The sequence below is a fragment of the Somniosus microcephalus genome, chromosome 15 (genome assembly GCF_052327205.1).
Source record: "Somniosus microcephalus isolate GS21.2 chromosome 15, FLI_Smic_1.0, whole genome shotgun sequence".
In the NCBI taxonomy this organism is placed as follows: Eukaryota; Metazoa; Chordata; class Chondrichthyes; order Squaliformes; family Somniosidae; genus Somniosus; species Somniosus microcephalus.
The window spans coordinates 1,968,097-1,981,529 of record NC_141001.1 but is presented as its reverse complement, the minus strand read 5'-3'; positions in this window follow the sequence as shown (position 1 = coordinate 1,981,529).

Below are 13,433 nucleotides of genomic sequence, written 5' to 3'. Positions count from 1 at the left end.
ACCCAACATCACGCCGGTGGAGTCCCCGAGACCCAACATCATGCCGGTGGAGTCCCCGAGACCCAACACAGCGCCGACCAAGTCCCCGACACCCGACACTGCACTGGTGGAGTCCCCGAGACCCGACACTGCGCTTGTGGAGTCCCCGACATCCCACACCGCGCTGGCGGAGTCCCCGAGATCCGACACCGTGCCGGCGGAGTCCACGAGACCCGACATTGCGCTGGTGGAGTCCCCGAGACCCAACACTGCGCTGGTGGAGTCCCTGAGACCCGACACCGCACTGGTGGTGTCCCCGAGACCCGACACTGCGCCAGCAGAGTCCCCGACACCCGACACCGCGCTGGCGGAGTCCCCGACACCGCGCTGCAGCAGTCCCGAACCCCGTGCCGGCAGAGTCCCCATTACCTGACACCGTGCCGGCCCAATCTCCGAGACACGACACAGAGCTGGCAGAGTCCCCAAGACCCGACACCGCGCCGGCGGAGTCCCCGAGATCCGACACCGTGCCGGCGCCATCCCTGGGACCCGACACCGAGCCGGCGGAGTCCCTGAGACCTGACATCGCGCCGGCAGAGTCCCCAACACCCGACACCGAGCCGGCAGAGTCCCCGAGACCCGACACCGCATCGGCGTGGTCCCTGAGACTTGACACCGCACGGGCGGAGTCCCCGAGTCCCAACATTGCGCCGGCGCAATCCCCGAGACCTGATACCGAGCTGGTACAATCCCCGAGACCCGACACCGAGCCGGCGGAGTGCCCGAGACCCGACACCGAGCCGGCGGAGTCCCCGAGACCTGACACCGAGCCGGCGGAGTCGCCGAGACCCGACACCGAGCTGGCGGAGTCCCCGAGACCCGACACCGAGCCGGCGGAGTCCCCGAGACCCGACACCGAGCCGGCGGAGTCCCCGAGACCCGACAGCATGCCGGCAGAGTCCCCGAGACCTGACACTGCGCCGGCAGAGTCGCTGAGACAAGACACCACACGGGCGGAGTCCCCCAGTCTTGACACCGTGCCAGTGGTCTCCCCGACACTCGACACGGCACCGGCGGAGTCCACGATGCCGAGCTGGCGGAGTCCTCGTGACCCGACACCGAGCCGGCGGAGTCCCCGAGACCCGCCACCACGCCGGCGGAGTCACCGAGAACCGACACCGCACCGGTGGAGTCCCCGAGACCCGACACCACGCCGGCGGAGTCACCGAGACCCGACACCGCGCCGGCGGAGTCCCCGAGACCCGACACCGCACCGGTGGAGTCCCCGAGACCCGACACCGCGCCGGCAGATTCCCTGAGACCCAACACCGTGCCGGCGGAGTCCCCAAGACCCGACACTGAGCCGGCAGCGTTCTCGAGACCCGACACCATGCCGGCGGAGTCCCCGAGACTTGATACCGCGCTGGCGGAGTCGCCGAGACCTGACACCGCGCCGGCGGAGTCCCCGAGTCCCTGCACCGTGCCGGTGGAGTCCCCGACACGGCGCTGGCGGAGTCCCTGGCACCAGGCCGGCGGAGTTCCCGAGACCCGACACCGCACCGGCGGTGTCCCCGACGCCGAGCTGACGGAGTCTCCGAGACCCGACACCGAGCCGGCGGAGTCCCCGAGACCTGACACCGTGCCGGCGGAGTCCCCAAGACCCGACACCACACTGGTGGAGTCACCGAGACCCGACACCGCGCCGGCAGAGTCCCCGAGACCCGTCACCGCGCCGGCGGAGTCCGAGACCCGACACCGCGCCGGCGGAGTCCCCGAGACCTGACACTGCGCCATCGGAGTCCCCGAGACCCGACACCGCGCCGGCGGAGTCCCTGAGACCCGACACCGCGCCGGCGCCGTCCCCGAGACCCGACACCGAGCCGGCGGCATCCTCGAGACCCGACACCATGCCGGCAGAGTCCCTGAGATCTGATACCGCGCCGGCGGAGTCGCCGACACCTGACACCGCGCCAGCGGAGTCCCCGAGTCCCGGCACCGCGCCGGTGGAGTCCCCGACACGGCGCCAGCGGAGTCCCCGACACCAGGCCGGTGGAGTCCCCGAGACCCAACACGGCACCGGTGGTGTCCCCGACGCCGAGCTGGCGGAGTCCCCGAGACCCGACACCGAGCCGGCGGAGTCCCCGAGACCCGACACCGAGCCGGCGGAGTCCCCGAGACCCGACACCGAGCCGGCGGAGTCCCCGAGACCCGACACCGAGCCGGCGGAGTCCCCGAGACCCGACAGCATGCCGGCAGAGTCCCCGAGACCTGACACTGCGCCGGCAGTGTCGCTGAGACAAGACACCACACGGGCGGAGTCCCCCAGTCTTGACACCGCGCCAGTGGTCTCCCCGACACTCGACACGGCACCGGCGGAGTCCACGATGCCGAGCTGGCGGAGTCCTCGTGACCCGACACCGAGCCGGCGGAGTCCCCGAGACCCGACACTGCGCCGGCGGAGTCCCCGAGACCCGACACCGCGCCGGCGGAGTCACCGAGACCCGACACCGCGCCGGCGGAGTCACCGAGACCCGACACCGCGCCGGCGGAGTCCCCGAGACCCGACACCGCACCGGTGGAGTCCCCGAGACCCGACACCGCGCCGGCAGAGTCCCTGAGACCCAACACCGTGCCGGCGGAGTCCCCAAGACCCGACACTGAGCTGGCAGCGTTCTCGAGACCCGACACCATGCCGGCGGAGTCCCCGAGACTTGATACCGCGCTGGCGGAGTCGCCGAGACCTGACACCGCGCCGGCGGAGTCCCCGAGTCCCTGCACCGTGCCGGTGGAGTCCCCGACACGGCGCTGGCGGAGTCCCTGACACCAGGCCGGCGGAGTTCCCGAGGCCCGACACCGCACCGGCGGTGTCCCCGACGCCGAGCTGGCGGAGTCTCCGAGACCCGACACCGAGCCGGCGGAGTCCCCGAGACCCGACACCGCGCCGGCGGAGTCCCCAAGACCCGACACCACACTGGTGGAGTCACCGAGACCCGACACCGCGCCGGCAGAGTCCCCGAGACCCGTCACCGCGCCGGCGGAGTCCGAGACCCGACACCGCGCCGGCGGAGTCCCCAAGACCTGACACTGCGCCATCGGAGTCCCCGAGACCCGACACCGCGCCGGCGGAGTCCCTGAGACCCGACACCGCACCGGCGCCGTCCCCGAGACCCGACACCGAGCCGGCGGCATCCTCGAGACCCGACACCATGCCGGCAGAGTCCCTGAGACCTGATACCGCGCCGGCGGAGTCGCCGAGACCTGACACCGCGCCAGCGGAGTCCCCGAGTCCCGGCACCGCGCCGGTGGAGTCCCCGACACGGCGCTGGCGGAGTCCCCGACACCAGGCCGGTGGAGTCCCCGAGACCCAACACTGCACCGGCGGTGTCCCCGACGCCGAGCTGGCGGAGTCCCCGAGACCCGACACCGAGCCGGCGGAGTCCCCGAGACCCGACACTGTGCCGGCAGAGTCCCCGAGACCTGTCACCGCGCCGGCAGAGTCCCCGAGACCTGTCACCGCGCCGGTGGAGTCCCCGAGACCCATCACCGCGCCGGCGGAGTCCCCGAGACCCGACACCGCGCCGGCGGAGTCCCCGAGACCCGACACCGCGCTGGCAGAGTCCCCGAGATCCGACACCGCGCCGGCGGAGTCCCTGAGACCTGACACCGCGCCGGCAGAGTCCCTGAGACCCGACACCGCGCTGGCGGAGTCCCCGAGACCTGACACCGCGCCGGCGGAGTGCCAGAGTTCCGACACCAGACACCATGCCGGCACATTGTAACCCTCACTGCCATAGACTGCCACTTCAAACTCTGGACAATCAAGTACCTCCTTTATATTATTACTTTTGTATTTAAAATTGTATTTTAAATATTTTAGAGGCTGTAAATGATTGATTGTTGTATAAAGAAATTTTGATTTTTTTTTCTTTGAAACAGTTTGTGGTTCTCTTTCAGTCTCTGCATTTAAGGGAAGCTACATAAACACATGAGGGAGAAAGGAATAGAAGGTAATAGTGACAGAGTTGGATGAATAGGGGTGGGAGGAGGCTCGTGTGGAGCATAAACACTAGCATAGACCAGTTGGACCGAATGGCCTGTTTCTGTGTTGAAATACGATGGGCTGTCCTTACCTGGTCCGGCCTATATTTGACTCCAAACCCACAGCAATGTGGTTGTCTCTTAACTGCACTGTGAAATGACCTAGCAAGCCACACAAGTTGTAACAAACTCCGAAAAATAAGAAGAATGAAACCGGATAGACCAGCTGGCATCGACCTCGGCACCGGCTACGGACACGGCAATGGCACACCCAGCCCAGTCAACCCTGCCAAGTCCTCCTCACCAACATCTGGGGAGTGCCAAAATCAGGACAGCTGTCCCACAGACTAGTCAAGCAACAGCCTGACATAGTCATTCTCACAGAATCATACCTTTCAGCCAATGTCCTAGACTCCTCCATCACCATCCCTGGGTATGTCCTGCCCCACCGGCAGGACAGACCCACCGGGGTGGTGGCACAGTGGTATACAGTTGGGAGGGAGTGGCCCTGGGAGTCCTCAACATTGACTCCGGACCCCATGAAGTCTCATGGCTTCAGGTCAAGCATGGGCAAGGAAACCTCCTACTGATTACCACCTACCGCCCTCCCTCAGCTGATGAATCAGTACTCCGCCATGTTGAACACCACTTGGAAGAAGCACTGAGAGTAGCAAGGGCACAGAATGTACTCTGGGTGGGGGACTTCAATGTCCATCATCAAGAGTGGCTCAGTAGCACCACTACTGACCGAGCTGGCCGAGTCCTGAAGGACATAACTGCCAGTCTGGGCCTGCGACAGGTGGTGAGAGAACCAACATGAGGGAAAAACCTACTTGACCTCGTCCTCACCAATCTACCTGTCGCAGATGCATCTGTCCATGACAGCATTGGCAGCAGTGACCACACAGTCACTGTGGAGACAAAGTCCCGTCTTCACACTGAGGACACCCTCCATCGTGTTGTGTGGCACTACCACGTGCTAAATTGGATAGATTCAGAACAGATCTAGCAGCTCAAAACTGGGCATCCAAGAGGCGCTGTGGGCCATCAGCAGCAGCAGAATTGTATTCCACCACAATCTGTAACCTCATGGCCCGACATATCCCTCACTCTACCATTACCACCAAGCCAGGGGACCAATGAGGAGTGTAGAAGAGCATGCCAGGAGCAGCATCAGGTGTACCTAAAAATGCGGTGCCAACCTGGGGAAGCTGCAACACAGGACTGCATGCATGCTAAATAGCGGAAGCAGCATGCTATAGACAGAGCTAAGCGATCCTACAATCAACGGATCAGATCAAAGCTCTGCAGTCCTGCCACATCCGGTCATGAATGATGGTGGACCTCTCTCTCTCTCTCTCTTAGGCAGTCCCTCGGAACTGAGGATGACTTGCTTCCACATTAAAAATGAGTTCTCAGGTGACTGATGAATCCAATGCGGGACCCACAGCCTCTGTCACAGGTGGGGCAGACGGTGGTTGAAGGGGTGGGTGGGTGGGGTGCTTGGGTTAACGTGCGCTCCTTGCGCTGCCTGCGCTTGGCTTCTGCTTGCTCCCGGCGAAGAGACTTGAGGTGTTCGGCGCCTTCCCGGATGCTTCTCCTCCACTTTGTGCGGTCTTGGGCCAGGGATTCCCAGGTGTCGGTGGGGATGTTGCACTTTTTCAAGGAGGCTTTGAGGGTGTCCTTGAAGTGTTTCCTCTGCCCACCTGGGGTTCTCTTGTCGTGCCGGAGCTCCAAGTAGAGCGCTTGTTTTGGGAGTCTCGTATCGGGCATGCGGACGATGTGACCCGTCCATCGGAGCTAATCGAGCGTGGTCAAAGCTTCGATGCTGGGGATGTTGGCCTGAGCGAGAACACTGACGTTGGTGCACCTATCCTGCCAATGGATTTGCAGGATCTTGCGGAGGCAGCATTGGTGGTACCTCTCCAGTGCTTTGAGGTGCCTGCTGTACACGGTCCATGTCTCTGAACAATACAGGAGGGCGGGTATCACCACTGCTCTGTAGACCATGAGCTTGGTGCTGGGTTTGAGGTTCTGGTCTTCAAACACTCTCTTCCTCAGGCGACCGAAGGCTGCACTGGCACACTGAAGGCGGTGTTTGACTTCGCCATCAACATCTGCCCTTGTTGACAGTAGGCTCCCGAGGTATGGAAAAGTGGTCTACGCTGTCCAAGGCCTCGTCGTGGATTTTGATAATTTTGATAATAATGATGGTGGACCATTAAACAACTAACGGGAGGAGGAGGCTCCATGAATATCCCCATTCCCAATGATGGCGGAGCCCAGCACGCGAGTGCAAAAGACAAGGCTGAAGCATTTGCAACCATCTTCAGCCAGAAGTGCCGAGTGGATGATCCATAGCGACCTCCTCCTGAAGTCCCCACCATCACAGAAGCCAGTCTTCAGCCAATTTGATTCACTCCATGTGATATCAAGAAACGGCTGAGTGCATTGGACACAGAAAGGGCTATGGGCCCCAACAACATCCCAGCTATCGTGTTGAAAACGTCTGCTCCAGAATTAGCCGCGCCTCTAGCCAAGCTGTTCCAGCACAGCTACAACACTGGCACCTATCCGACAATCACAGAAATCACAGAAACCCCACAGTGCAGATAGAGGCCATTTCGGCCCATCGAGCCTGCACCGACACTTATCCCACCCGATCCCCGTAACCCCACGTATTTAATCCCCCTAACACTAAGGGTCAATTTTTATCATAGCCAATCAACCTAACCCGCACATCTTTGGACAATGTGGAAAACTACTCCGCCCCATGACATTCAACGGCATCACCATCACCGAATCCCCCACCATCAACATCCTGGGGGTCACCATTGACCAGAAACTGAACTGGATCAGCCACATAAATACTGTGGCAACAAGAGCAGGTCAGGGGCTGGGAATTCTGCGACGAGTGTCTCACCTCCTGACTCCCCAAAGCCTTTCCACCATCTACAAGGCACAAGTAAGGAGTGTGATGGAATACTCTCCACTTGCCTGGATGAGAGCAGCTCCAACAACACTCAAGAAGCTCGACACCGTCCAGAACAAAAAACAGGCCAATTTGAGGAAAGAAAATCTGGGGAATTCCTCTCCGACTCACCTGGTCGATCCAAACTAGTCCAGGGGATCGATCCCGCTGGCCCTGAATTCCCTGCAGTACCGACCTTCTGTAAGAGGTGATCTCCACCCCAGCCAGAAACGGGTCCAGCTCTCGCTTGAAGGAGTTCAGTGAATCAGCGCCACCACACCAGATGGCAGCCTGTTCCAGAGGTTCACTATTCTCTGGGAAAAGAACCATCTCCTGACATCTAACCTCGATCTGGCCTTGTGCAACTTAAATTTGTCACCCCTGGTCCTCCCTAACCTGTTTAATGGAACCAAACTGTCAGCTGGAACACAATCAATCCCCTTTATAAACTTAAACCTCAGTCAGATCACCCCTAAGTCTACGCTTTAAAGTGTAGAGTCCCAACTCTTTTAGCCTATCTTGATCACTAAGATGCTTTAGAATGAGAATTAGTCCAGTGGCTCCTCCTCTAAGCCTCAATGTCACCCGCCATGTGAGGAGACCAGGACTGGACACAGTGGGCTAGAAATTCGGCTCCATAGCGCCCAGTTTTTCAGCGCTATGGGTGCCATTGTGTGTCCAAAATGGCATCCGAGCAGCCTGTGCACTCTTCTGGTGTGGGCCGCACCAGACACCATTTTGGTGAAGGCGTTAGCGTCAATGCTGGGACACTGATTTGACGCCACGCTGCCATTTTCGACCACAACACTGGAGTTAACGCCCTCTCTTAACCTCGCACAGCTGAGCATGCGTTCAGCAGCAGGAAGGACCCGCACCAGCGCTATTTAAAGGGAACATCACCTACTTACAGGTTAGTTGCTGATTGATTTCTTTTGGCTGTTGCTGAGTTTGTACAAGTGTTTAGGCTACTTTAAAGAGGTCTAAAAAGCACCAAAGTCGACAAGGAATGGTGTGGCACATGCTCACGGACTTGGTACTGACTTGCAAGGGGTCTGCTCAGACCAGTTGCTCCCAGACATGGGTGCAGTAGTTTGTATCCCCCTTGGCCTGCAGCATGACAGGGAGCATGAGCAGAGGCGACACAGAGCAGGACAAGCTGCTGGAAGAGGCAGGAGGAGGAGTGGGAGAAGGGCTCTCAGCAGGAAGCCATATCCACCCAGGGTTTTCAGGGAGCAATTCTCCTACCTCAGCCTCAACGAGGAATGGTGCACGCAGCATCTTTGTTTTACTAAGGAGGTGCTCACAGAAATCTGCCACCTGCTGCAGACAGACCTGCGGCCTCAGCCCAGGCTGGAGCAGGCAACATCTGTAACACCTCCCAGTTCACCATCCACTCCTGTATAAGGGAGGTGAGTGAGGCTCTGTATGCAAGGAGATCCGAATACATTTCATTCTCTGGCCAGAGAGCAGCAGATGGAGCGAGCACGCGGCTTTGCCAGGATAGCAGGCTTCCCCATGGTGCAGGGTGCCATTGACTGCACACACGTCGCTTTGCGGGCACCGCATCTGAATTTGAAGATTCCCGGAAGGGATTCCACTCCCTCAATGTCCAGCTGGTGCGCGACAATGCTCAGTGCATCGTGCAGGTCAATGCTCGATATCCTGGCAGCAGCCATGGTGCCTTCATTCTGCGGCAGTCCGCTGTCCCATCTGCGTTTGAGCCACCATGACAAACCAGAGGGTGGCTACTGGGCGAGAAGGGCTATCGGCTAACCACCTGGCTCAGGACTTCGCTACACTACCCAACCACGCGTGGGCAGCCTGCGTATAACGACAGCCATGCTGCCACACAATAGAGCAGACCATTGGCATCCTCAAACAACGCTTCCGCTGCCTGGACCACACTGGAGGAGCCCTGCAGTACTCACCAGAGCATGTCTCAAGATTTGTCAGGGTCCGCTGCATGCTCCACAACCTCGCCACCATGAGGGCACAGCCCTTGCCACCAGGCATACGGTGACCAGCTGAGGAGGAGGAGGAAGCGGAAGGGAGGAGGCAACCAGACAGTCCCTTTCTGCCCAGGTTGTCCGAGATTGAATCATCTGCCTGCGGTACCAGTGAACGCAACCTCTATTCCCTATTCAACATTAGTCCCACACCTTCCCTTCCCTCTGTTATTGACAATCACAGCATCCTCCTGGCCACAATGCTACAATAAAAGCCACCACAAAGCAAACATTCCAAACCAATTTTACGAATCACACTATTACAATATTTCAATCAAAAGTCAATTAATCACCCTTGTGCATTCCCTCAGCGCCTGTCTTCTGTGAACCTTTGCCTGTCCTAGTGCTCCTACGCAGTGCTACCCCAGTGGCTGCAGCTTGGCTGGTGAAAGGCTGCTGACTTTCAGTGGGGGAGACTGCAAATGGCCTTGCAGGACGACCTCGAGCAGCTCTGGGCCTAGTAAGCCCGGCTTTGGACTGCACCACCTCGGCATGGGAAGCAGCAGTCCGGGCTGGCTGGTTGACAGGCAACAGCAAGGGCACTGAGGGAGGGGCAGCGGTGGGAGGACAAATGTGGTCATCCTGAGAGAGAACAGTTTGTCCTACATGTAGCCACAGCCATTCTCCCGGGACGGCGCCTCAACATTCCTAGTAATCTGCTGGAGCACAGACAGCTGGACGGCTGCGACACCCTTTCAACACTGGAAAACCCAGCCATGATAGCAGCAGCCTGTTCTTGCGTGGCAGCAGTCTGAGCTTCGACTGCAGCACTCAGATGTTGAGTGGCTTCTGCTTGTGCTGCAACAGAAGTTGAGACATCGGCCATCAGACACAGCATGATGGCTGGGCTCACAAGTGCGCTGATGGATCCGCCCCTCCCTCCCATGCTGGAAAGGATGGGCTCCGAGCTCTGTCCAAGGTTGGAGCTGGACTCCTCCATGCTCCTTGACATTGCACTCAGGCTTTCTGGCAGCCCTGCCAATGCACCAAGCATTTCATTCTGAATACCCATCAGCCTTCTTCTGTAGGCCGCCAGTCCTTATCTCAGTCCTGTGCACCAGAACTCGTGTGTGTGACCTCGCCCTCTGGGGAGCTGGCACCTGGGCTACGCTTTCCCGGTGCCCTGGCTGCAGTCCACTCATGCCCGGAGACTCACCACGTGCAGATCCTGCCTCTAAGCTACCCTCTAAACTCCACGCAGTGCCAGTATCTGAGCGGATGGCTGCGAGTGTCAGATCGAGTGACTGTGTTTCTTCTTCAACACTCTCCTCTTCCTGTTCCTTTTGCACCACTGTTTGGCCAGGTTGCATTTCTTGGGTCACTGAAATGAGAAAGACACAAGGGGAGGGTTGTGGTCAGGGGGAGGAAGGGAGAAGCAAGAGAGGCATGTTTACACCATCTTGTAAGTCAGAAGAGATTGTGAGATGAGGGAGAAGTGGGTTGTGAGGAAGAGGATTTAGGCATAAGCTTGCAGGGAACATAAAAACTGACTGTAAAAGCTTTTATAGATATGTGAAGAGAAAAAGATTGGTGAAGTCAAGTGTAGGTCCCTTGCAGTCAGAATCAGGGGAATTTATAATTGGGAACAAAGAAATGAACGACCAATTAAATACATACTTTGGTTCTGTCTTCACAAAGGAGGACACAAATAACCTCCTAGAGATTTCGGGGAACATAGGGTCTGATGAAAGGGTGGAACTGAAAGAAATCAGTATTTGTAGGGAAATGGTGTTGGGGAAATTGACGGGATTGAAGGCCGATAAATCTCCAGGGCCTGATAATCTACATCCTAGGGTACTTAAGGAAGTGGCCCTAGAAATAATAGATGCATTGCTGGTCATCTTCCAAAATTCGATAGACTCTGGAACAGTACCCATGGATTGGAGGGTAGCTAATGTTATCCCACTATTCAAAAAAGGTGGTAGAGAGAAAACGGGGAATTATAGACCGGTAAGCCTGACATCGGTAGTGGGGAAAATGCTAGAGTCCATTATTTAAAAGATGTAATAGCAGAGCACTTGGAAAACTGTGACAGGATCGGACAAAGCCAACATGGATTTACAAAAGGTAAATCGTGCTTGACTAATCTACTGGAATTTTTTGAGGATGTAACTGGTAAAATAGATAAGGGAGAACCAGTGGATGTGGTGTATTTGGACTTTCAGAAGGCTTTCGACAAGGTCCCGCATAAGAGATTAGCGTGTGACGTTAAGGCACTTGGGATTGGGGGCAAGGCATTGACTTGGATAGAGAACTGGTTGGCGGACAGAAAGCAAAGAGTTGGAATAAACGGGTCTTTTTCCAAGTGGCAGGCAGTGACTAGTGGGGCACCGCAGGGATCGGTCCTTGGACCCCAGCTATTCACAATATATATTAATGATCTAGACAAGGGAACTAGATGTAATATCTCCAAGTTTGTAGACAACACAAAGCTGGGTGGGCGTGTGTGCTGTGAGGAGGATGCCGAGAAACTCCAGTATGATTTGGACAGGTTGGGTGATTGGGCAGAAGCATGGCAGGTGCAATATAACGTGGATAAATTGCGAGGTTATCCACTTTGGTGTCAAAAACAGGAGGGCAGATTATTATCTGAATGGCAATAGATTGGGAGAAGGGGAAGTGCAATGAGACCTGGGTGTCCTTGTGCACCAGTCGCTGAAGGTAAGCATGCAGGTGCAGCAGGCGGTTAAGAAGGCAAATGGTATGTTGGTCTTCGTAGCGAGAGGGTTCGAGTACAGGAACAAGGATGTCTTGCTGCAGTTGTACAGGGCCTTGGTGAGACCACACCTTGAGTATTGTGTGCAGTTTTGGTTGCCTTATCTGAAGAAGGGTGTTCTTGCTGTGATAATAATAATAACTTCTGGGAAGTTATGTCATCACTTCCTGTGAACTGTGAACTATGAACTATGAACTGTGTACATACCTCACTTCCTGTCATATGTCACTTCCTGTTGGACTGGTATAAATACTGGTCTGTTCAGTATTGTAAGAGGCTTCTACCAGAGGCATGGTAAAGACCTCTCTTGTATATAGTGTGTTTATAAGTTACTTAAAGCTTACTTTAAAGTTACTTGATGGTAAGACTCCTTTTTCTTACATCAATTTAAGTAACTTAGTATTTACACTCACAAATACTAGACCTTCGGACAAACTCGGAGTTAAGGATCCAGGGAACCACCCATCATGGAGAGAATCCTTAGACCTATTCGTCTGGATTTGGACCCGAATACACCAGCAGCTGGCAGGGTATGGAAGCATTGGTACCGTACTTTTGAGAATTTTCTGGATGATTGTAAAGCGGATGCTCCTGCTAGATTGAGGATACTTATCAACTATGTGACCCCAAAAGTGTTTGAATATGTTGATGAATGGGATAATTACGATGAGATGATTCGGGCACTTAAGAAACTGTATGCCAAGACCCCAAATGAGGTCTATGCTAGACATCTACTGGCCACAGCCCAACAAGGGCCAGGGGAATCAATTAACGAATTCCTGCAAGAACTTCGCAGGCTCAGCATAGATTGTAACTTTCAGGCAGCCTCAGCTGAGCTGTACCGTGAAGAAATGATTCGTGATGCTTTCATCTGCGGGATTGCCTCTCCATTTATATGCCAGCGTCTACTAGAAAGTAAAACACTTGAGCTACAGAAAGCTTTTGACCTAGCTTGTTCTCTGGATTTGGCAAAGAGAAATGCAGACCTCTATCAGCTGCCCAGATCTCGATCTGCTGCTGTAGCTGCAACCAGACAATTCAAGCGGTCTCAGGTGAACCTTATCATGGGGGAATCTAATTCTGATAATTCTGATGAAGAAGAGGAGGATGACCCCACTTTAGCAGCCTCTTGGCAATCTAGGAAGGAATGCTTCTTTTGTGGAGATGCTTTTCACCCTAGGAAAACCTGCCCTGCTCGCAATGCAATCTGCAGTTATTGCCAAAAAAAAGGACACTTTGCTAAAGTTTGCCTATCAAGGGCCTCTACGAGGGCCAATCCAGCTAAGGCCTACCGAACTGCCCCAATTAGGGCCTATCAAGATGCTCCAGCTAGGACCTATCAAGCTTCCTCTCGAGCTCTCTCCCGAAGAAGCACACCAAGAGTTTTAGCCACTCTCTGTGCAACGACACCAATTACAGCTGCTTGCCCACAGAACCTGTCTCATGCAGCCACAAAAATTTCAATTAAAGGGCATACCTTAGATGCCTTAATTGACTCAGGAAGTACTGATAGTTTCATTAAGGAACAGATTGTTGCGAAATTGAAACTACATGTCTTCCCATCGGACCAGGCAATTGCGATGGCTCAGTCATCACTTAATACCAGAATCTCCGGCTTTTGTGTTGTTGATATGACACTTCATGGTCGTATGTATCCCTCCACCCGACTTTCGGTGCTCAAGGACTTATGTAGTGATCTCCTCTTAGGGCTGGACTTCCAAAA